Source organism: Ambystoma mexicanum, chromosome 4q (assembly GCF_040938575.1).
Source record: "Ambystoma mexicanum isolate Mex_15411 chromosome 4q, UKY_AmexF1_1, whole genome shotgun sequence".
Lineage (NCBI taxonomy): Eukaryota > Metazoa > Chordata > Amphibia > Caudata > Ambystomatidae > Ambystoma > Ambystoma mexicanum.
In genome coordinates this window covers 1,274,595,525-1,274,600,829 of record NC_090928.1, presented here as the reverse complement: position 1 = coordinate 1,274,600,829, position 5,305 = coordinate 1,274,595,525, and positions in this window count along the sequence as shown.

The following is a 5,305-nucleotide window of genomic DNA, read 5'->3' as shown; positions in this document are numbered from 1 at the left end:
GGGGCATTGTGGTTATTACTGTTCCCTCAAGCAGAGACGTTGCTGGGGGCAGGGGGAGGAGCACTGAGGGGCACTATAGCCCTGAGTCTTTTGGTGGTAGCCCCGGATAGAAGCTCAGGGGCTACAACCACAAGGCTAGCTAGCCCCCAGTCCTGACACTCCCAACATTAGCGTAGCCCAGGATCTTTTCCAGACCTAGCAACACCACTTCCCTCAGGTCAAGTCGTTGCTTGGGCTACATCTGACTGCCAGGCACCTTTCCATTATAGTGTCGCCTTCGCTAGGGGGCACTTCTGTTCAGCTGCCTGGTATGCCATCATTACTACCAGGAAACATCTTGTTTGGGCCACATCATGGTCGCTTTTCCTCTTTCACTTGCTCGTCCCAGGGTTAGTGGCCACAGCCACTCGTGCCCCATTAGTAAAATCTTTTCACAAGTGCTTTTGGACTTATCAGACCAGCCCAGGTGCACACTCCCACTCCCCACTCCTCCATCCCTGCATCCTAGGGTAAGAATGTTGCCTGCGGTTTTACTATTGCAGGCAACACTAGTGATCAGTTTGAGTGATGGCTGTCAGGTGCTCCGCCCCGGGACTTATTCTGAAACAGGGGTCGAGCACCGGTACCTCTGCCAGCATTGCTGGTCAGGCTGTTTCTGCAGCTTGCAGTGCTTACTCTGTTCCAGCCCCCCATGCAAGGCAGCTGGTGATGCAAATCTGAAGGCTTCTGTTGGGCATCAATCTCATTTTTTCTGCAGTGGAATAAAACAGTTTCAGGATTCTGTGCCACATTTAGTTGGAGTGTTGCCTAAGCTCCCTTTTGTAACTAACAGGTCTATAGCTGTTTAGACAAAGTCCAGGAATGCAGCATTTGGCCTGATTTTCTCAGATTCCTGAAAGATTGATCGCTTTGCGCGCATGCGCAGCGCTTCCTTGTGTCTTACATTTACATGGAGACCAATAAATGAGGCTCATTAGCATTCCACAGCTGAATAAAGAAAAGAATCATTAGGGGGAGCTTTCTCCGAGGCACTGATGTATTTTTCATAGTATCACGTGGTGACGAAATTGACTTCTTCCCTGCAGGAACAAGGGCGAGTAAAGGCTAACACGCCTACTCAGCCCTCACACTTCTACAAACCAAGAGCCAACACAATCCTGAAGGTAAAACAGGCACAGTCAAGAGATACACCTCCTTCGCCGTTTGTGGTAACGTGGGCCGAGGGAAGGCTATTCTCTTAAGGGGGGTGTGAATGTGTTTCACTAGCGACCCAAAAAGCAAAGCATAACAGTCCAAAATAAAGGAATGTCCTATCAAGATTCTGTAAAAATGTATACACTTTTAATTAAACATACCATATGCAAGAACTAACTAGAAAAACACTACACAAAACCCACCCCTGAGGAAAGAACACAGAATAGGCAAAGCTAGTAGATGCCGCACGCTGGGTAACGAATCAGGGTTGAAAGGCAAACAAAAGCAACAATGTTCTTGAAAAAGGATGTCTACTACTCCACCTGGCAAAGCTTTATGTGGGTGGTCTAATGTTATAGCTATCTTACAGTAAAAGGCATTAAAGTAACGGAACATTTTAGAAGGGCCTGCAGAATAAAAAGGTCTGACTCTCCAAATTGGGGTCACTTAAATGCAGGGCCAGGCAGGCTAATGGGCCGCTGGGGGTAGAATTGAATACAGGAGACACTGATGCCACTCTCGCTACCATTCACTTGTGGTCCAAAGGGCTTGTGGGGGAAAACCGGGGGGTGTGTTTGTCTGTGTGTATCTACCAACAGCTGTTTTTACTGCCCCACCTTCCTCAGCTCCCCCTTCAACTCCCACACAAGAAGAACCAATTTTTCTTAGACAGAGTGCAGAAAGCAGGCGCATTTGTGCAATGAGCCCCCCGTGCCCATCTGTCTCCTAGCCACGTCTGGTAAGAGCTGCTGATTGGGGCAGAGGGGCATCTGAAAGCAGAGAGCTCTGCATGCACGGAAGCGGGCAGACCAAATGGAGCCAGAGCCCATGCTGGCCTGTCATCCGAAACCAGAGAGCTCTGCATGCACGGAAGCGGGCAGACCAAATGGAGCCAGAGCCCATGCTGGCCTGTCATCCGAAACCAGAGAGCTCTGAATGCACGGAAGCGGGCAGACCAAATGGAGCCAGAGCCCATGCTGGCCTGTCATCCGAAAGCAGAGAGCTCTGCATGCACGGAAGCTGGGAGCCCACATGGAGCCAGAGCCCATGCTGGCCTGTCATCTGAAAGCAGAGAGCTCTGCATACACGGAAGCTGGGAGCCCACATGGAGCCAGAGCCCATGCTGGCCTGTCATCTGAAAGCAGAGAGCTCTGCATGCACGGAAGCTGGGAGCCCACATGGAGCCAGAGCCCATGCTGGCCTGTCATCTGAAAGCAGAGAGCTCTGCATGCACGGAAGCTGGCAGGATACATGGAGCCAGAGCCCATGCTGGCCTGTCATCTGTGGCCAGAGCCCATGCTGGCCTGGGATCTGAAAGCAGAGAGCTCTGCATGCACGGAAGCAGGCAGGCCAAATGGAGCCAGAGCCCATGCTGGCCTGTCATCCGAAACCAGAGAGCTCTGCATGCACGGAAGCTGGGAGCCCACATGGAGCCAGAGCCCATGCTGGCCTGTCATCCGAAATCAGAGAGCTCTGCATGCACGGAAGCTGGGAGCCCACATGGAGCCAGAGCCCATGCTGGCCTGTCATCCGAAAGCAGAGAGCTCTGCATGCACGGAAGCTGGCAGACCACATGGAGCCAGAGCCCATGCTGGCCTGTCATCTGTGGCCAGAGCCCATGCTGGCCTGGGATCTGAAAGCAGAGAGCTCTGCATGCACGGAAGCAGGCAGGCCACATGGAGCCAGAGCCCATGCTGGCCTGTCATCTGAAAGCAGAGAGCTCTATATGCACGGAAGCTGGCAGGATACATGGAGCCAGAGCCCATGCTGGCCTGTCATCTGAAAGCAGAGAGCTCTGCATGCACGGAAGCTGGGAGCCCACATGGAGCCAGAGCCCATGCTGGCCTGTCATCTGAAAGCAGAGAGCTCTGCATGCACGGAAGCTGGGAGCCCACATGGAGCCAGAGCCCATGCTGGCCTGTCATCCGAAACCAGAGAGCTCTGCATGCACGGAAGCGGGCAGACCAAATGGAGCCAGAGCCCATGCTGGCCTGTCATCCGAAACCAGAGAGCTCTGCATGCACGGAAGCGGGCAGACCAAATGGAGCCAGAGCCCATGCTGGCCTGTCATCTGAAAGCAGAGAGCTCTGCATGCACGGAAGCTGGGAGCCCACATGGAGCCAGAGCCCATGCTGGCCTGTCATCTGAAAGCAGAGAGCTCTGCATGCACGGAAGCTGGGAGCCCACATGGAGCCAGAGCCCATGCTGGCCTGTCATCTGAAAGCAGAGAGCTCTGCATGCACGGAAGCTGGCAGGATACATGGAGCCAGAGCCCATGCTGGCCTGTCATCTGTGGCCAGAGCCCATGCTGGCCTGGGATCTGAAAGCAGAGAGCTCTGCATGCACGGAAGCAGGCAGGCCACATGGAGCCAGAGCCCATGCTGGCCTGTCATCTGAAAGCAGAGAGCTCTGCATGCACGGAAGCTGGCAGGATACATGGAGCCAGAGCCCATGCTGGCCTGTCATCTGAAAGCAGAGAGCTCTGCATGCACGGAAGCGGGCAGACCAAATGGAGCCAGAGCCCATGCTGGCCTGTCATCTGAAAGCAGAGAGCTCTGCATGCACGGAAGCTGGCAGGATTCATGGAGCCAGAGCCCATGCTGGCCTGTCATCTGTGGCCAGAGCCCATGCTGGCCTGGGATCTGAAAGCAGAGAGCTCTGCATGCACGGAAGCAGGCAGGCCACATGGAGCCAGAGCCCATGCTGGCCTGTCATCTGAAAGCAGAGAGCTCTGCATGCACGGAAGCTGGCAGGATACATGGAGCCAGAGCCCATGCTGGCATGTCATCTGTGGCCAGAGCCCATGCTGGCCTGGAATCTGAAAGCAGAGAGCTCTGCATGCACGGAAGCTGGGAGCCCACATGGAGCCAGAGCCCATGCTGGCCTGTCATCTGAAAGCAGAGAGCTCTGCATGCACGGAAGCTGGCAGACCACATGGAGCCAGAGCCCATGCTGGCCTGTCATCTGTGGCCAGAGCCCATGCTGGGCTGGGATCTGAAAGCAGAGAGCTCTGCATGCACGGAAACAGGCAGGCCACATGGAGCCAGAGCCCATGCTGGCACTGTGCTTTGAAAATGGGACTTGCATTGGCCCCAGAATGCTGTATTAGTACCTATTTGCAAGGGATGTGCACTGACCCTGCCTATGTTATTCCTAATAGTGAGGGAAGCTTGCACTGGTCCTGTCCATGATGTACCTATTTGGGGGAAGCTTTCAATGAACATGCACTAGCTGTACATGTTTCTGAGCAATGTTTCAGCGGCCCAGCCCAGGCAATACATGATCCGGGCCCTTCCCATGCTTTCCATGTCCCAATTGATAGGGAAACATGTGTTGGCCTTGTCCATGCTGTACCTTTGTTGATGTCATGTGCCTGCTTGGTTGTTAAGGAAGCTTGCAGTGACTCTGCAAATGCTGCCCCTTCTTGTGAGGAAAGCTTCTACCGCCCCTGCCCATGCTGTAGGTAAAGAGCTTTGAGGGAACATTGCACTACCCTGCTCACACCGTAGCTTCCACTGACCCTGCCCATGCTGTAGGTAAAGAGCTTTGAGGGAGCATTGCACTACCCTGCTCATACCGTAGCTGGCACTGCCTCTGCCCATGCCCATGCTGTAGGTAAAGAGCTTTGAGGGAGCATTACACTACCCGGCTCATACTGTAGCTCCCACCGCCCCTGCCCATGCTGTACCTAAAGAGCTTTGAGGGAGCATTACACCACTCGGCTCATACCGTAGCTGGCACTGCCCCTGCCCATGCTGTACCTAAAGAACTTTGAGGGAACATTGCACTACCCTGCTCATACCGCAGCTTCCACTGCCCCCGCCCATGCTGTACCTAAAGAGCTTTGAGGGAACATTACACTACCCTGCTCATACCGTAGCTTCCACTGCCCCTGCCCATGCTGTACCTAAAGAGCTTTGAGGGAGCATTACACTACCCTGCTCATACCGTAGCTTCCACTGCCCCTGCCCATGCTGTACCTAAAGAGCTTTGAGGGAACATTACACTACCCTGCTCATACCGTAGCTTCCACTGACCCTGCCCATGCAGTACCTAAAGAGCTTTGAGGGAACATAACACTACCCTGCTCATACCGTAGCTGGCACTGCCA